The sequence below is a fragment of the Bos indicus genome, chromosome 25, assembly GCF_029378745.1.
Source record: "Bos indicus isolate NIAB-ARS_2022 breed Sahiwal x Tharparkar chromosome 25, NIAB-ARS_B.indTharparkar_mat_pri_1.0, whole genome shotgun sequence".
Lineage (NCBI taxonomy): Eukaryota > Metazoa > Chordata > Mammalia > Artiodactyla > Bovidae > Bos > Bos indicus.
In genome coordinates this window covers 38,136,726-38,156,434 of record NC_091784.1, presented here as the reverse complement: position 1 = coordinate 38,156,434, position 19,709 = coordinate 38,136,726, and the positions used below count along the sequence as shown (strand labels likewise).

Below are 19,709 nucleotides of genomic sequence, written 5' to 3'. Positions count from 1 at the left end.
TTCTCTTGGAGCATGCACCCCCTCCCCCCTGCCCCCAAAGATATTCCCAGCCTTAAAGTCCCCCACCCCACCTCCAGGCCCTGGATCACAAAGTCTGTTCGCTGACTGGGGACCTCTCCCTTCAAGAAGACTCCATCGCCAAGCTCTGGAAGGAGAAGAGGGAGCTGGAGGAGCTGCATCAGGTAGGTATTGCCTGCCCTCCCCTTGAAGTGGGAGTTCAGAGACAGGAGACCCCTGTTCAAACCCCAGCTTTGCCACCCCTCAGCTGGGGCCCCTGGGAAGTCACCGAATCTCCCTGAATCACGGTGCCTTCGTCCATCAAGTGGACATGGTCACTGGCGGCCTCCCTTCTGGGTTTGCTGTAGTGGGGTGATCATGTCATTTATCACCCAAACCAGGACAGGTTCAGAGTGAAAGGGGGAAGCAGGTGTGGTCAGAATGGTCCAGGCACCAGGGAGGGATGCTCCTAGCATTGTAGGGACAAAGTGGGCCCATGGAAGTGCCCTGGAGTTCTAAAGCACCAGCAAATCTTGATTCACCGCAGCAACAACAGACGTGAGCTCTTGAGATCACAGGGCTCTGAGTGCAGAGGCAGCTCTGAGCACACATCAGTGCCGACAGTGGCACGGAACGCCTCCTAGCCCGGATCAGGCCCCAAGAGCAAGCTGAAGCCTGGAACCAGATCAGTGGACCCACATCCCTGTGTTTGCTGACATCATGGGTCTACGTTATGTCACCAGAGCGCCTCTCTCTGCTGCCCCGGCAACACCTCCCCTTAGACTGTGACTCTCCATCATATCAAACCCAGAGCCCTCTTTTACAACAAACACACTCAGTTCTCATTATTTGAGGTGATGAAGTCACTGAATTCAGCCTGAACCTCTGCTCTTGGGGAAATACAAGGTTCAGTTCAGTTTAGTTCAGTTGCTCAGTCGTGTCCGACTCTTTGCGACCCCATGAACTGCAGGATGCCAGGGCTCCCTGTCCATCACCATCTTCCGGAGTTCACTCAAACTCACGTCCATCGAGTCGGTGATGCCATCCAGCCATCTTATCCTCTGTCATCCCCTTCTCCTCCTGCCCCCAATCCCTCCCAGCATGAGTCTTTTCCAATGAGTCAACCCTTCGCATGAGGTGGCCAAAGTACTGGAGTTTCAGCTTTAGCATCATTCCTTCCAAAGAACACCCAGGACTGATCTCCTTTAGGATGGACTGGTTGGATCTCCCTGCAGTCCAAGGGACTCTCAAGAGTCTTCTCTAACACCACAGTTCAAACACATCAATTCTTCGGCGCTCAGCTTTCTTCACAGTCCAACTCTCACATCCGTACACGACTACTGGAAAAACCATAGCCTTGACTAAACAGACCTTTGTTGGCAAAGTAATGTCTCTGCTTTTAAATATGCTATCTAGGTTGGTCATAACTTTTCTACCAGGGAGTAAGCATCTTTTAATTTCATGGCTGCAATCACCATCTGCAGTGATTTTGGAGCCCAGAAAAATAAAGTCTGACACTGTTTCCCCATCTATTTGCCATTAAGTGATGGGACCAGATGCCACGATCTTAGTTTTCTGAATATTGAGCTTTAAGCCAACTTTTTCACTCTCCACTTTGACTTTCATCAAGAGGCTTTTTAGTTCCTCTTCATTTTCTGCCGTAAGGGCGGTGTCATCTGCATATCTGAGGTTATTGATATCTCTCCCAGCAATCTTGATTCCAGTTTGTGCTTCTTCCAGCCCAGCGTTTATGTTCCTGCAAACCTTTGGTCATAGTGTTTTTCTCAACCCATCGATATATCATACATGGTTTCGATTTATACATTATCTTGTTTTATGTGTGTTTCTGTTGAAAAACACACAATATTTAATACATATTGTTGATTCCTTGACATTGAACTCACGGTCAACAGTCACTGTATCTCAGGCCTGAACAAAGCTCATCCAACACACAGATTTTCTCTGCAAAGCACTTCAGAGCCTTCTTGCGTCAGGAACACCAGGCAGCATGGTGGCACTGTGCGTGGTGGCATAGTAAGCAATGAAATCACCAAAAAAAAAATCACCAATGTAAAAAAACCCGGCACTAAACAGACCAGGAAAAGGACACTTGTTTGCAGTAGGAGCTGAACCGAGATGATAGAGCATCATTTATCCAACCTCAGCTGGGAAAAATGTGCTCCTCAGGCAACTTGACATTTTCGCTGCTCTGCGTGTCCATGAATGACCACAAAAGCACCATGAGTATTGATTTGGGGATTACAAATACACTTTAGTGAGCAGACAAATTGGCAAATAGATAACTCACAGACAATGAGGATCAGCTGTATTTTGGAAGGCCCTCTTACATCCCGAATTGAAGACAACAATAATGTAACTAATACATAACTTCAGGAAAATCAATTGGGTGCCCTTCCATATAATGGAGAAATGAGTGACATTAGTTCATAATAAATAATGAGACTGTCAAACTGCAAAAGCTCAGGTGGATTTGAGAGTGCTGCCTGCCCAAGGCCATCTATGACGGCTGCAGATGGGCACTGGAGGGGGTGTTGGTGACTCAGGTAGCCAAGTGTGGGTGCTGCCAGTGATGAGACTTTACGAAACAGAGAATAATTCTCAGGGAAGTTTCAACAAGTAAATCCTCTCTCAGTTTTCATGGTAGATCATTCTTTTAAAATGTAGTGTATGCTAAATGAAAAAAAAATTTTTTTTGAGTTAAATGTGCAGAGGTGCTGAGTTCTAGGTTCAGAAAAGCATAAATAGTTGTTTACTTACATGAATGGCTGGCTGGACTGCAGAATTATTCACAGCCTATTGTCCAGAGCACAACCAGACATCCAGTGTCTCTGGAAACACCCACATAGTGAGGACCCCAAATGTTGTGACAGCCAGAAGCCACACCCCTGCAGATTTCCTATGTGCCCCTTGGAGAACCAGAGCCCCCAGCTGCCCCTGGGGTCCACCTGTGGCTGACGGGAGATCGTTCTGCCCTGGGCTCACGTGTCTCTCAGGAGCAGGCGCTCACATCATCAACTCGGCCCAGAAGTGATGGCAGAGAACCAGCTCTGTTCAGCTGCTCCCACCCGCCTTGTGGGACACACACCTGTATCTTTCCAGGAAACCCTTGACAACCTGCAAGCTGAGGAGGACAAGGTGAACCACCTGACCAAGACCAGCAGCAAGCTCAGCAGCCAGATCCACGAGGTAATGCCCCGTCCCCAGGCCTGATTCTACACCCTGATGGCCGGGTCTGTCCATTCTGGGAAACAGGAAGCGAGGGTCTTTCTGATGCCACAGCTAAGGAACCTGGCCCAGTCTGGTTCTTTACTGCATTCCGGCCTCAGACACCCCCTCCCCTGCCACGCACACAACTCTACTTTCTCTTGTATTTTTTGTCTCTGCAGCCAGAGGATAACTGGAAACAGGAAAAGAAGATTTGGGCGGAAGTGGAAAAGGCTCGCCGGAAAGCTGAGAGTGACCTGAAGATTACCACCGACCCTCTCAATGAGATGGAGCGGTCCAAGCTAGATCTCCAGGAGGTGGTGAAAAAGTATGCATTCTTTCATTTCGCCTGCAGCAGTGTTAGCAACACCGAGCACTTCCTGGACAGTCTGTGCTCAGGGCTTTGTGTACTAAATGCACTTCCCCAGCACCTACTCTGTGCCAGGCATGGAGGATTAGGGAGGAACAAGTAGGTGCTCCCTGTGCTCAGGGAGCTCCCAGCCTCACACAGGGCCATGGACACTGGACAAGAGGCTGATAGTAAGCAAAGCAGCCACCCCAGAGGGAGGGAGTCTGCGCAGAAGCCTACAAACTGAGCTGTCCAAGATCACGAGGAGTGGAGGGGGTATGTTATCAGCGTCACCCTGGGAATAACGCGAAGGACAGGTGGGGTGAGAAAAGCTGGCAGCAGGAAGACAACTGGGAGGCTACTGTAACAGTCCAAGCATAAACCAGAACCAAGTCAGAGGCCAAGGGGAAGGGAGAGAAGGAGGCAGGTAAGGAGGGCCCTTGTGGGGCGGAAGCTGCACTCTGTGTCTTTGAAGCACATTCTGCCTAAGGCAGGTCTAAAGTGCCACTGGCTGCCCCGAGGGCGTGTGCAGCGAAATCCACCTCTCAGCATGGATCTCGGGAGGAACACCCAGAAGATGTGGGAGACCCTGACCTATCCTCCCCATCCATCTGCTTGGTCTCTGGCTTCTTAGTTCTCACATGTGGCTCCTGACACATGGGACTCACGCATTAGGAGGAGACAGCCTTTTGCGGCAAGTTTTGGAAGGAACGTTTTCCCTAAAAAGGACAAGTGTTTTGTGCGATTCTGGGGTCTGTAGACTGTAAGCTGCACCAGAGAAGGGAGTTCTGTCCGTTTCGTTCACTGATGAGTCCCTGGAATCCCAGGTGACGTCTGGCACCAGGAGGGACTCAGTACGTAAGAAAGAAAATAATAAATGCACGAGGGAGTGAAGGAATGGGTGGGTCCGTGAGAAGCCAGTGGAGGGTGACTCATCTGCAGGGTGAGAAGGCCAGGGGTCGGGGTGAGGGGGTCTCAGCAGGGTCAAGGTCTCCCCCGGCTCCACTCCCACGCCAACCCACTAGCCCAGCCTCAGAGCTTTTCCTCAGGAGGGCAAACCTCCTCCGGCAGGAGGGATATGGAAATCAACTCTGTCAACTCTAAGGAGAGGACAAGCAGTCTCTGAATTCCACACTGCAGCGGAAACTGAAGGAACGCCAGGTCTGTCTGGGGCGGAGGAGACCCGACTCCCCTCCTGAAATGCACTGGCCTGGGCCTCGGCCCCCATCTGCTGACCGGCCACTACCACAGTCTTCGGAGACTACCACAGTTTTCAGAGACTGACTCACGTCCGCCTCACGCCAGCTTCAGTTCCAAGTCCTCACGGTGGCCGCAGGGCCCTCCACGAACTAGCCCTGCTCCCTCCCTTGCTCGTCACCCACTGTCCCCGCACCACTCTGTCCAGGCCAGCCAGGCCGGCCCCCTGGCGGTGTCATGTACACCCCTGCCTCCCTCCTGCCTCCCATTGCACACTCTCTGCGCCCTGCTTCCTTCTGCTTTTGACAGTGTCCCATATAGGCTAAGCTGCCATCCCTCATTTCCATCCTACAAGGCCAATGGGTAGGTCTCTAACCTCACACCGGAGAGAGAAATTGCTCTGTCTGCTTATTTGCCTGCTAGGCATGAATCGAGGAGCTGAATCAAGAGCTGGAGGCTGAGAGGGCAATGAGCCAAGGTGAGTGAAACACATCCACTCTTCCTGGAGTCAAAAGACCCAGGGAAGCCACAGTCCAACCAGGCGCAGAAACTCCTCCGGAAGCCAATAGAGAGGAGGACAGGGTTCCAGCTGGAAAGGCCTTGTTAGTTTCTTGAGTGCCTCCCGTGTGCCCGGCACTGTGCCACACGTGCACACTGATGTTGCACAGATGTTCTCTGTGCTGCCGCCCAAGGGGAGGCGGCAGCAGCAGCCTGGGCGCCTGAAGACTGAATTGAACAGGCAGAGGGGGGGAGGAGGTTCCAGGCAAAGGGGATCAGATAGCACCTGCATGTGCAGGCACAGAGGTGTGAAGGGGAGAGCGGGAGTGGAGGGAGGCTTGTGGGGAGGGATCCCACAGGGAGATGAATCCAAACACACACATTCCAGCTTCAGCCCGGTGCGGCTGGGGGGCAGGACGGGCACTAAGGCCCCCAGACAGCTCCCTTTGCTGAGGGTGGGGGGCGGGGGGCAGAAGACAGACCCCCTGCAAGCGCAGGCCCCTGACCTCACAGATATCACTCGGTCATCCCAGTCTTTACTAGAGGCAACGGGGGCTCTTGGACAGTCAGGGTCAGCGTCATTCACCTCCCCCAGGTGGAGAAACAACACAGCAACCTGTCCCGAGACCTGGAAGACTTAAGTGACAGGCTGGAAGAGGCTGGGGGAGCCGCATCTGCTCAGGTGCCATCCTAAGGGGCCCAGGACCCCCAAATCCTGCCCACCTACTGGACGATGAGCAAGGGGATAAAGACCAGTTAGTCCTTGCTGAATTTCTGGGGCTACCTAGGGGAGAAACCAATCAATAATAGAGAACAGGCAAGAGGGGAGTGGTTCCGTCCACTTGCTCTGGGCTGCTCAGTTCAGTGGGTACAAGCGGGACTGAGACTGAACGTCTCAGGGAGGCTGGTGCTGGCCTGCCCATGAGCCTGCCTCTGCTCTGCCCGGTTCGAGCTGAACCACAAGCGGGACGCTGAGCTGCTGCAGCTGCGGCAGCGGGAGCCAGAGGAGGCGGCCCTGCAGAGTGCAGAGTGCAGTGTGCAGGAAGCACACGGACTCCATGGCCAAGCTAACTGAGCATGTGGAGAACCTGCAGAGGGTGAGGTCCAAGCTGGAGAAGGACAAGCAGGGCATGAAGGCCGAGATGGACGCCAGCGTAGAGACCATGCAGAGGTCCAAGGTGAGGGGGAATCCCTGCAGAGCCTTCTCGAATAATATCCCCTGAGGAGCCCCCCGACAGACCTGAGGTGCGATCTAGATGCTGTGAAGGGAACCAAGATGGACCCATCACAGACCCCACACGCCGGGGATATAACCTTGGCCAAGGTGCACCACCCAACTGTGCCTTGGCTTCCCCATCCATAAAACGGGGGTAAAGATAATCCCCGCCTCACATTGCTCGTTAGGGCTACAACAGTCCCTGGCACATGAGGAAGAGCTCCGTAAATGTGAGCTACTAGGATCTCCACGACATTAGGAGGACTGTATCCTCGAGGAGCTGGAGACGTAGGAAGAGAGACAAGTGCAGTCACGGCCACGCTGAAAAAGCGATACATGGGAGGAAAGAAAATGAAGTCAGTCACTCAACATGCATTTATGCAGCACCTGCCACAGGAAGAGTCTTCATGTGACATGAAGGAAGTGAGGGGCTCCAGGGAAGTGGGGGGCTCCAGAGGTGAGCAGGGATGTGGCTTCAGGGGCCCAGGTCCCAGCCAACAGGTGTCTCCAAACTGTAGACACTCCAGAGAGACCACAGTAGCGCCTGTTTTATCCTGCTCTAATGCGGCATTTTCTTAGTGGGTGAGGTCAGCCGGGGCCCACAAGTGAGGGGCTGTGTGCCAACCCAAAGGCTCTGGGTTTATGTTGATAGAAAATGGTGAGCTGCTGAGATGAGGGTGTTCTAAAAGGATGAGGCAGGTGGCCAGGGAGGCTGCAAGAGGGCAGCCCAGCTGGGAAACAGGGTGGGCCTGGCCTGGGCCTGCTCGTTCCCTCACTGGGTCCATTCTCGCTGCGCAGATGAATGCTGAGGCTCACATCCGAAAGCTGGAGGACAACCTGGCAGAGGCCGATGCGAAGGTGGCTGAGCTGGAGCGGAAGTGGGTGGAAATTAACGCCATCTGGACCCGCCTCCAGGGTGAGCTCGCCTCTCCCCGCAGCTTCCTGAGAACGGAATGGGGATCCTCAAGGAACCTGAAAGAGGAGCCGGGTCCCCTCCCGGAGCCTCCCTGACCTTGGAAAACCCACATCCCCTGTGATGAGACAGGGATGTTTTCTTCTGCCCGCTGAGTGCTTGCTCCAAGTCACATCTTTACAGCCTAAAACAGGGAACACAATTCACAACATTTTCATGTTGGTTCTCTCAGTCTCTCTGTGGGATCAGCGGGAGGAGCAGTACTACTGATACAACACAGTTTTCAAGCATTTTAAAACATGATCAGCCTACAAACATAAAGCAAACACGGGTCACTAATGAGGGAACTGGAAAGATGGTAGAGCCACCTTTGAAAAGCATCTGAGGGACCAAGGTTTACACAGCCAGTTGGGAAAGGAACGCTTCAGTAACTCTGACAAGTTAGATGCAAAACTGGTTCCTGTCCAACAGGGCAGTAATACTGCAACCTCTGGGTCTGATTTGGGGTTTTTTCTATCAGAAGAAATTCTTTACATATCTAGGTCAAAAACGATTTGCGACTCATGCATATGCAAGTTAACATCCAACTTCGCAGAGTCTGGGCCCTAGACAGGGGTCAACAGTTGGGTCAAGCAAAAGTGTAGTTCCTTGGAGAGCTTCACACTCCTTAGGTGTGCCAGTTAGACACAGCTCTCGAGCACTGACACCAGAGAACCTGAAGCATCATTTGGCCTTACTGCCGCATCCTCAACACTTTTAAAAATCAATTTCCCCACTGGATGGATAAGAAGAGTGAACAGTGAGGTTGGGAATGACTCGATCACAAAACTGAAGACTTACAGGGCAGAGCTGGAAACGATTGCCGTCCTCTGGCTCCAGAAATCAGTCCTCAGATGACAGGAGTGGGTTCAGGGGCTATGACGAATGGATTTTTCAAAGTAAACATTCTTGGCCTCACTGTTGTCTCCAAACTTGTGTGTCCCCTGCCAGGGGCTGGGGGCCTCATTATCCGAAGCTACTTGTCCCACGCACATCACCTGGACAGTGGGGACCCTTGGGCATTGCGCCCCTCCTGGGCCCACTTGATTTGGGCAGCTGAGGTGGGGGTCACCGTGCTCCCCATCCCAGCCCTGCCGGCCAAGCCGTCATATTGATGGGTTCTCCAAGAGCCCATCTGGCTCCACATTTCTGTCTCCTCACCCAGCTGAAAACGGTGAGCTGACCTGGGAGTATGAAGAATCCCAGAGCCCGCTCAACCAGATCCTGGGGATAAAGACATCCCTGACGTCGCAGGTGGACGATTACAAGTGGTAGCTGGATGAAGAGTCCAAGGTTGGCTCGCGGGTGAGGTCGGGGGCAACAGTGCCGCCTCCTTGAAGAAAGTTGTATGTTATGAAGATGCAGAAGGAACATGAAAATTATCTGATTCCACAGAGAGTAAAAAAGTTAACTACAAAGCCAGAGCATGCATGTGGGCCCACGAGGCTAATTAAATGAAAGAAATTATGTATCCTTGTGGACGGTAATGGGGAGAGATCAAGGAAAATTAAACCTCGGTGGTTTGGGTTGCAGACTCCTATGTCTTTTCGCCTCTTGCTGTACTGTTGATCAACATCACATATCTTTAAGTGATGGTCCCAGGTGCCACAGAGACCAGGGGGACTCTGACAGGCCGGTCTGGCCCCCACAGGCCCGCAGCACGGCCAAGGTGAGTTTCGCCAACACCACGCACGACCTGGACCTGCTGGAGGAGCCCCTGGAGGAAGAGCAGGGAGGCAAGTCCCCGGCCCCCTCAGGACGTAGAGGTTTGACTCTGCTGCCATTCACTGCCAGCTCTGGGCCCACCACGCTGACTCCATCAGTCACCCAGGCACCCGCCACCCTTCCCAAAAGCCTGGCTAAAGGTCAGGCTTACAGGAAATATGGTTCTAACTAAAACGACACCATGGCTCCACTGGGAAGACGAGGGGATGGGAAACGAGGGACAGAGGCCAGAGAAAGCGCCAAAACCACACCTTCCACAGCAGGGCTGCTGCTGCTGCTGCTGCTGCTGCTGCTGCTAAATCACTTCAGTCATGTCCGACTCTGTGCGACCCCATAGACGGCAGCCCACCAGGCTCCCCCGTCCCTGGGATTCTCCAGGCAAGAACACTGGAGTGGGTTGCCATTTCCTTCTCCAATGCAGGAAAGTGAAAAGTGAAAGTGAAGTCGCTCAGTCGCGTCCGACCCTCAACGACCCCATGGACTGCAGCCTTCCAGGCTCCTCCATCCATGGGATTCTCCAGGCAAGAGTACTGGAGTGGGGTGCCATTGCCTTCTCCGCCACAGCAGGGCACCAAGAGCTAATGCCTAAAACCACACAGAGCACATTTCATTTAGAAACATGGAGATCAAAGCCCAAAACCATCAGCTAACAGTGCTGAAGGCGGGTGTCCGTGATGACCTGGAGTGTGCCCCTGACCCAGGACTGCTGTGTCTCCTAACGAGCCTTACAGAATGACTGAACTCTTAGGATGTCTGGGCAGAAGCAAAAACAACGCACATTTAACCGGAACAAGCCAGCTTTACGCCCCATTTTCCACCGTGCGTTGGTCACAGGAGGAGCAGGCCAACCAGACGCTGGCCTGCTACAGAAGACGGTGCACGAGCTGGGTGATGTCGAGGAGCGGACGGGCATGGCGGAGACTGCCCTCAGCAAGCTGTACTCCAGACACCATGCGGCTGGCAAGGGCATCACCTCCTGGAGATCGTCCAGGCGTCCAGGCTCCTCCAAGACACCATCTGAGGAGTGAGGGCCTGTGGCCCCAGTCCATAGCTGGTAGGTGTGGACTCCATGCTCCGCAGAGAAGGCAATGGCACCTCACTCCAGTACTCTTGCCTGGAGAATCCCATGGATGGAGGAGCCTGGAAGGCTGTAGTCCATGGGGTCGCTAAGAGTCAGACACGACTGAGCGACTTCACTTTCACTTTTCACTTTCCTGCATTGGAGAAGGAAATGGCAACCCACTCCAGTGTTCTTGCCTGGAGAATCCCAAGGGTGGGGGAGCCTGGTGGGCTGCTGTCTGTGGGGTCGCAGAGTCGGACACGACTGAAGCGACTTAGCAGCAGCAGCAACCGTGCTCCAAGCTCACCTGCTCTGCTTTGCTCTTTCCGACTTCTCTTGGGTTCAGGCTAAGCCTTTTCTTATCGTTTGCTTAGGGAGGGAATAAAAAAATAGGACACAGAATCTTTGTCTTAATTCTGACTCTTAAATAATGATTCTCTCAGAAAGTTAAGGAAACCAGTGTCTTGCCTCTGGATGAGTCTGACGATTAACATGTAACCTCCTTTCAGGGCAAAAACCTCAACGGGGTCCCTTCTGTTGAGCTCCCCTCTCTTGGTGGGGGTTACTCCTGAGGCTCCCTGCACCACCCAGACTCAGGAGGCATTGCAGCCCCTTCCACCTAGGTCTTATCTTCCAGGATCAGGCACCATGTGAAGCAGATCCCCCGGGTATGCCTGGGGTCTGCTGGCCCTGGTCCAGTTGCCCTGTCTTCATGTCACCGTCCTGTGTCACCATGGCACAGTCCTGCCAACAGCATCCAGAGGTGATGAGGTGGAGCCCCTGGGGTCTGCTCTCTGTGTTCTGGTTCATTCTGTCTTTAACCCCATATCCCAGGCCTATCCAGGCATGCCAGGCCCAAAGAAGGTGTCCCTAAAGCCTTATGACCTAGAAGAGAATGAACCAGGTATGACCTGGTGATGCTCATTACAAGGAAGAAAAAGCAGCCCACGCACCTGGCGGCACCGTCTTTCTAGCAAGAAGGTGACAAAGATGTTAGAACTCCCAGCTCTGGCCCACAAGGATCTTCTCACCCTCTCTCTCTTTTTCCTGCCAGGGTGATACATATCTCAACAGCAGACCACTGAGAGGAAAAAATATACGAAAAATGGAAAACTGGGCCTATCCCAAGACTACTATGCAAAGAAAAGTGCAAGCCAGAAAAAGACAGGTGCAAAAGAATAAAGATAGCTGTGGGTGCGAGGGGCTTGAGGATGTAAATACCTGGCCATCAGAGGCAGGAAAATTAGCATGGCTTCTCTGAGAGACAGCATCAAGCACAACCGCTTGGATAACAGTAACTGTGGGTCTGCTATAGCTGAGATCCTACATGTTCATGTCAAGGATGGAATGTGTAATGTCTGTGGGACCTGGCTGTTCTCTAGGAGTAATTTCTCAGGTGGACAATTTTAATACCTTGTCCCCATGAATCTTAAATAGAAGACACATGAAAAATAGGCTGACTGAAGATTGTTTTTAAGTGAAGAAGTTTTTCCTGAGACTTCCAAATCCAAAGGCAATTTTACAGTATACCAGGGTCCTGTGGCGACCCTGTGTCCTCCTTCACAGGCTTGTGTCTCAGGGATATGAAGACAGAGAGCTGAGATAGTTACAGGATGCTCTGGAAGGATGGCAAGATCCATCCAGGCTGACGACTCAAAGGCCCCCCACACACACACCCTGCCTCAGTGTCTCCCCCGATGCTCAGACACAGGCAGGTCAGCTCTGTGAGGGCAGATGGTTTTGGGTATTGTATTTCACTGCTGTTAATCAGCAGTGAGAGAGTGCCAGACCCGAAGGGGCAACAGAGTGAATATGGTAAACACATGTGGAGTGAATGCCTCCCAAAGAAATGCACTGCTTTCTGACACTGCACAGAGCACCTCCTAAAATCAGGCTGGGGACTTCCCTGATGGTCCAGGGGTTAAGAATCTGCCTTGCATTGCAGAGGATGTGGGTTCAGTTCCTGGATGGGGAACTAAGACCCCACATGCACTAAGCCCCCGTGCTGCAACAACTGAGCCTATGGGATGACCTGAGGCAGCCAAATAAATAAATAAATAAATGAACATCTCTTTTAAAAAAAAGAAAAAGAAAATCAGATCCCTGCCTCCTGGCGGAATCCACTTGCCAACCCTGGTGTTGATACCCAGAACCCTGCAGAACCACCTGAATGGAAGAGAGGTCTCACGGTTTCTTCAAGTCACTCTTCCGTTCCTGGGTCCTTCAGTCTTCCCAAGTTTCCTTCCCAGATTTCCTTTGTCATCTTCTGGCACTTCTCAACCCCATTCCTCCCCTTTCTGTCCTAGTCTTTGGGGTACAGGGGCAGAGCCCTCAGAAAGACCCCCGCCCCAGCCCTCTGGAGAAGGGGGCTTCCCTTTGAATCTCACCACCTGACCTCTCTCCAATGCACTGGCAGACAGAAGTCACTGTTCGGACTGGTAGAGGAAGGGATAGTAATATTCTGTTGGTGGTGCCCACATCATGCTTGTGATGTTTCTAAACTTGGCACTCTACAGCTCTGGAGGGAACCTGGTTTGGGTCCTTGGGTGCAAATACACCAATGTGAAAACACTGCCCTCTGGTGGTGGGGTCTCCGAATGCTGGGTGTGACTAACCGGGGAGACCCCAAATCACACAATCTAAGAATTATTATATATTAGAATTTTAGGGACTTCCTTGATGGTCCAGTGGCTCAGACTCCATGCTCCCAGTGCAGGGGGCCCGAGTTTGATCCCTGGTCAGGGAACTAGAGCTTACACACCACAACTAAGTTTCCACAGGACACAAAATCCTACATGCCGCAACTGAAGACCCTTTGTGCTGCAACAGACTGAAGATCCAGAGTGCTGCAACTAAGACCCAGCACAGCCAAATAAGGAAATAAATACTTGCAGGGGAAGGGATTTTAGAACTGGAAGGGACATTTAGAGGGTATCAAGTCCAGCTTTTGGCTAATTTTGGATTCCCTTCCATAGCATCCCTGAAAAATAAATGGTAATCCAACTTGAACTCTTCCAGTGGAAAAAGGCAGCCCATTGCGGTTCTGGCTGACAGTCATGGTGCAAAAGTCCCACTCAGTACTGAATCGCAATGTCTCCCCTATTTTGACCTTATTCCGATCTAGTCTTCACTTCTGTAATTACACAAAATAAGTTTAATTCTTATGCATTGAAGTCAGACAGATATGGTTTCCACTTTCCCACGAGTATGACCTTGGGCAACTTAACCTATCTTACCTCCTGCTTTCTTGACTATTAAATGAGGAATAATAACAGCATCTGCCTCGTAGGAATGCGAAGTTTAAACAAGAGAACTTGGCCCAGCGCCCATTATGCTAACGCTGAGCCATTTGCCAAGCTCCTTCTAGCATTCCTTATGACTTCCGCAGTTGACCTTCCCGGGGAGGCTCTCCCAGGCTGTTAGTCTGGTAGCTGACGGCAGCGAGCCTCTTGCTGGAGAGATGCCAGGGGCATCCATGAGGTTTAGACCTGGAGGACAGCCCACACGTGGAGAATTCTCCAGAATTCCACAGCAGCTCCTCACTCTGCTGGGGAGAGTGGGGGCCCAGACAGAGGCAGGCTCAGTAACTTGCCCAAGACCATTCGGTTAAGGCAGAGAAATAATTCTTCGTGGCAGGAGATGAGATGAAGTTTCTGACCCAGTATTTATTTAAAACACACACACACACACACACACACACACACACATACACACCAGACTTCAGTTAGCCACATACGCTGTTTTTGCCTGAAAGTGTTAGTTGCTCAGTCATGTCCGACACTTTGGGACCCCATGGACTGTAGCCTACCAGGCCCCTCTGTCCATGGGGATTCTCCAGGCAAGACTGCTGGAGCAGGTTTCCATTCCCTCCTCCAGGGGACCTTCCCGACCCAGGGATTGAACCGGGGTCTCCTATATTGCAGGCGGATTCTTTACCAGCTGAGCCACCAGGGAAGCCCACTGTTTTTGCCTAAGGACATGTAATTTCAGAATGACTTAAAGATCTAAGAGGGTATAATCCACGCAGTCTTGCAAAATAATATTAATTGTTATCCATGATGACTGAAACCAGGGCATTGGCACCATGTTCTGTAGAGTAGTTACTTCCCTGGCGGCTCAGATGGTAAAGCGTCTGTCTACGATGCAGGAGACCCAGGTTCGAGCCCTGGGTTGGGAAGATCCCCTGGAGAAGGAAATGGCAACCCACTCCAGTACTATTGCCTGGAAAATCCCATGGACAGAGGAGCCTGGTAGGCTACAGTCTATGGGGTCACAAAGAGTCAGACACGACTGAGTGACTTCACTTTCACTTTCTGTAGAGTAAGTGGAGCAAACGTTTATTTACATGATTTTGGTAAATGTTTTGGGATAGTTTTTAAGACTGCTAAGTTTTGTATCACTGGCTATATTAAACATATATGTTTTATTTCCTATATTCTTAAAGCTCTGGCACCTGGGGACTCCCTGGCTGGGGAGTCACGGCCTCTCCCAGGGCTGCTGAGGGACAGCAAATGGCTCTCCTACACAGGCTCACCAATCCAGAGCCCACACTCTGAACCACCTCCTCTGCCCTGTTCGTGTACCTTGGGAGTACTTCCCTCCCTAATCATCCCAGGACCAGGACCAGACGAGAGACCGCCCCTCTGCCCCAGAGCCCACTGAAGTTACTCCACCAGCCAATCCTAACCCTGCTCACCCAGCCGCCCCCTTTCCTTCCTGTGGGAACCATAACGAAAGCTCGTGCACCTGCTTTCCCCTTGCTCCTCTGGCTCCTGACCAACCCTGGGGCTTCCCCACAAGGCCCTGCGTGGCATGTCATGGTGTACCTTCTGCTTCCAGGGACAGGTCTCTGAGTGAATAAACTTTCTCCTTCATGACAATCATTTCCACATCTGTGTATCTTCCCATATCTGATTAAAGCAAATCCCAGGGACATTTGAAGGTACATATACCAATTAGCTTCCTCGTCCTCCTTTCACATGTGATCCAATCCTGGGTCCTTATAGGGAACCCAGCAGGTTCTGGGTCAACCCCCAGGGAGCACAACTTTGGGTATTTCCAGAAATCACAGACTGCTGCCCTAACACCCACACGCTACCAGGAACTGAGGTTGGAGATCTGTTGTGAAAAGGCCAACCTTGAGGTACGGTAAATCTGCAAGACTGGAAGGGAACTTGCTGGCTATTATAAGGGACTGTTCTCTCTTCTGAATCCTGAAATCTGGCTTAGGCTAATGAAAAATGTATCCTGAGGTTTTGGAGCAGTGATCCTGTAATACTTTTTTTCTACAGACATTTTTAAAAAACCAACTTTCAGGAGCTTCCCTGGTAGCTCAGTGGTAAGGAATCCACCTACCAATGCAGGAGACATGGGTTCGATCCTGGTCCACGGAGATCCCAAATGCGCTAGAGCAACTAAGCCCGTGTGCCACAACTACTGAGCCTGTGCTCTACAACCTGGGAGCCACAGCTACTGAAGCCCTCATGCCTGGAGCCCACACTCCACAACCAGAGAAGCCACTGCAATAAGGCCGTGTACCGCAACTAGAGAGTAGTCTCTGCTCTCCACAACCGGAGGAAAACCCCACGCAGCAGTGAAGATCCAGCACAGCCAAAAATAAAATAAATACAATTTAAAAAAAAGATATCACTAAAGACCTTCTAAACACCTATAGAACAATTCTTTAAACATCACTAATTATGTAATTATTTAATGCTTAATGACCTCCATAGTGATTACATTTGTTGAGCAGTACAGGACATGCACTATATTTGATGAGAATTAAATATTACCTTTAATAGATATGTACCATAAAGCAAATAAACAACGTAAATGTGTAAAAGACATATCATTAATGCACTAGGATTTAGCAAAATAAATATGACAAATTGGGTAATTTTTTTTAATGGTTGCTGGGACGTCCCTGATGGTCCAGTGGTTAAAACTCGGCACTTTCACTGGCAGAGTTAAGATCCCATATGCCACACGGGCGGGGAATCCATATGCCACTTAGGGAACTAAGATCCCACATGCCACATGGGGTGGCCAAAATTGTTTTAAAAATGAATCCAAGAGAAGACCTGAGAACTATTCTCCTTATTTGATGGAAACTTAGAGAAGTTGACTGACTTGCCCAAAGTTCCATACGTACTGTAGCTGGTAAACTGCAGAGTCAGAGTTTGAACTAGATAAATAGATAAATAGAGTTCTATTTATCTCCAAAGTTAATGAACTCTTTTAAGCTATCATACTTTTTTTTTTAATAATAGATTGCATAAAAAACATTTTAAAAATGTGTTAGAAATAAAATGTGTAAGAAGTGGCCCTTCAGGAGATTTACAGGCTGGTGACTACAGATTTCACTTACCAAATTAGGAAAATGATACTTTGTATTCATAAGTATGCTTACATGCTTGCTCTTCTAAGTATGGTATTTGTGACAGTATGCTATTTACATACATCTGAGACTATCTTACATCCCTAGACACCCCATAAACTGGCCCCATCCCTGCGCTATGGAAATAAACTGGATGATCAGCCTTTGAACCACTTTGCTGAACACCTGAAACTAACACAACACTGTGAATCAGCTATGCGTTAGTTGCTCGGTCATGTCCGACTCTTTGTGACCCCGTGGGCTGTAGCCGGCTCCTCTGTCCATGGGATTCTCCAGGCAAGAATACTGGAGTGGGTAGCCCTTTCCTTCTCCAGGGGATCTTCCCGACCCAGGCATTGAACCTGGGTCTCCTGCATTGTAGGCAGACTCTTTATGGTTTGAGCCACCAGGGAAGCCATCTGAGACTATCTTACTTCCCTAGGCATCCCATAAATTGGCCCCACCTCTTCGCTACAGAAATGAACTGGATGATTAGCCTAGAGTGGAAAAATCTGCATGCATTTTTCAATCCCTCCGCACTGAATTGTATAAGACCTTTTCTACAGGAAATTTTCCCTCGTTAGGACCACACCCAGCACTTGGGACAATATCTAAATCATAGGCATTATTAACAAAAAGTATGCATTTATGGTTTTGTCCTTTTGTTAATTTTTTTTTTTTTTTTAAACTTTTTGGCCACATCACATGGCATGTGGGATCTTAGTTCCAGGACCAGGGATCAAACGCACACCTCCTGGAGTGGAACCACAGAGTCTTAACCAATGGGCCACCAGAGAAGTCCGTGTTAACTTGTAAGTTTTATAGGTATTGATTCAATAATATTTTCAAGAGTCTTGTGGGGAACAGGTAGCTAGCATTAACCCATGCAAGAGACAGAAGTGGAGGCAGACTGGTGGTAAGTGCTCACTGTCATTCAGCTGGTGGCACAAACAAGAACCAATCTTCTTACTCTCCAAATCCACATTCCAGATACTATATCAAAGGTTTCCTGAACAGAATGAAATTCTTAGATCTTTGCAAACACATAATCTTTCCAACGTATGATTGGTTATGTTCTGGATGTTCCTATCTGTACAAACCCCCTTTCCCATTCACAACTGGGAGTGACCAATTGAAATCTCCAGACCGTTTCTTTTATTCGTTTCGTTCAACAGACATTACCTAGGCACTTCCAGGTTCGAGGTACTATGCATTTCCTTCTACTTAAGACATCTGTGAACTGGTTTCACCCTAGTCTCAAAGTTCTTTGAGGACAGTGGAACTGCACCCAACTCTTCTGTACACTGCACAGAATGCCTGACAATACTTGGCACTTGGTGAATACTCATTGTTTCATGACTTGAAGCTTGACCAAAACTCCAATCTAGTCCTATTCCAATTCCAATTGAGGGGGATGGGACAAGATGGCAGAGTAGTAGGACCTTGAGTTCACTGCCTCTAAAGAGCTCATCAAAATTACAACTAATTGCTAAACAGCCATCGATAAAGAAGACTGGAACCTACCAAAAAAGAGATCCTACATCCAGACATAAAGAAGAAAGCACAATGAGATAGGAGAGGCACACTCTTGATAAAATCAATTCCAAATGAATCAATAATGCAAATAAAATCATCCACAGCAGTGTCGAACCGCTTCATTCCTCCTGTTTCCCATTTCTAAGTACCAACTTCCCTGGAATTGATTTTTTAAAGGGCACAGTCCTCATATTGGATACTAGATTAGGGTCATCACAGTAGTCTAAAAAACACACACGAAGAATAACTTGATTTCCTTGTAATTCCAATGTTCTTACACCAGACCATGATGGGATAAGGGGGCAATGTTCTGGACTAGGAATTATGTCAGCATTGCCACTGACTTCCGTCAAAATCTTCCTGGAGTCTCAAAAACCTCTGGCCCTGTTTCCTCAGTTATAAAATATGATGGTTTCACTTAAGAGCCCCTGAGGAACTAAGAGTCTACCATCCAGAATGCCTCACAAAATATGAAAGAAAATGCATCAAATGGTAAGCTTTGTTTAGGCTGAAATGCAAAATATTAACTCAAAAGATAGAATCAGTGATTAACGTTAAAATGTCTCATTGTTACTCTTCTGGGGCTAAATTATTTCTTACCTTGTCATTTATCATAAAGAGTTTGGTATTATTGATTTCTATGTGTCACTCTCATTTACCCAGACTATAAATCCCTTCAAAAAAGGAACTGTCCTTTGTAAAGAGGTGGTATCTAAGTTAAGCACTTGGTATTTTGACTCTGGGTAACAACTCTACATACTTTCGGATTCGTTCATCTGACTTGGAGACATAGGAGGAATCCTCGCTTCCACGTGCGGTCCTTCTCATGCCAGGATGCTGTCTCCAGGAAGGAATAATTAACTGAAAATGATCTTTCCACTCTCAATGTGCCCTAGAACGCCCTAGGACCAAAGACCTTGCAGCCATGGGACCAAAGATAACCAATTATTCCAGGGCATTAGCACTGAATAAACAGCCCCAGAGAAGACAGTATATGTGGCTGTGAAGTCGGGAATCTGACAAGTTCACTTTGGTGAACATCACCCGACAAGTTTCTGGGTCAATCACCCCAGGGCCAGGAGAGCTGGTCCAAAATTTTTGAGTTCAAGGGCAGCCAGTCTGGTGGAAAGAGGGGTTGAAGTCACTGTCTTCCTGAGTTTGAGGGACGGCTGAACTCCCCCAACTCCTAGGTCCTGTGGCGCCACCTCGGGAGCAGGGAACGATGCTGACCCAAGAAGGGTAGAGAACGTTCCTTGGAGAGACCTCCACAGAGGGAGGGCGGGCTCTGAAGAGGCCTCCTCACAGAGGGAGGAAAAAAAAAGTAGGGATTTGTCGGTCCGTTTGGTTCAAAAGGTCCCAATTCTCAGGAATTCATTCCGTGACCAAAGCACTTGTGAAAACGCCAAGGCCCCACACTTCGGTCCGCGAGTCTCAGGACATTTTGCGAGGAAAGCACTAAGAGGTCCACGTTGTCCCGCCACCAGCTCCCAGCGCTCCCTGGACGCAAACTCCTGAAGAGCCGCCCGACCCTTCCCCGCGGCGCGCGCGCCCCATGGCGCGCGTGCGCCGACAGCCCGC

The 19,709-nt window shown here is 50.0% G+C and overlaps 1 pseudogene; it reads left to right on the top strand.

Moving 5' to 3' along the window:
- Nucleotides 1-10,187, top strand: part of LOC109578188 (myosin-16-like) — a 44,849-nt pseudogene extending 34,662 nt beyond the window's left edge.
- Nucleotides 10,188-19,709: the final 9,522 nt, after the last annotated feature.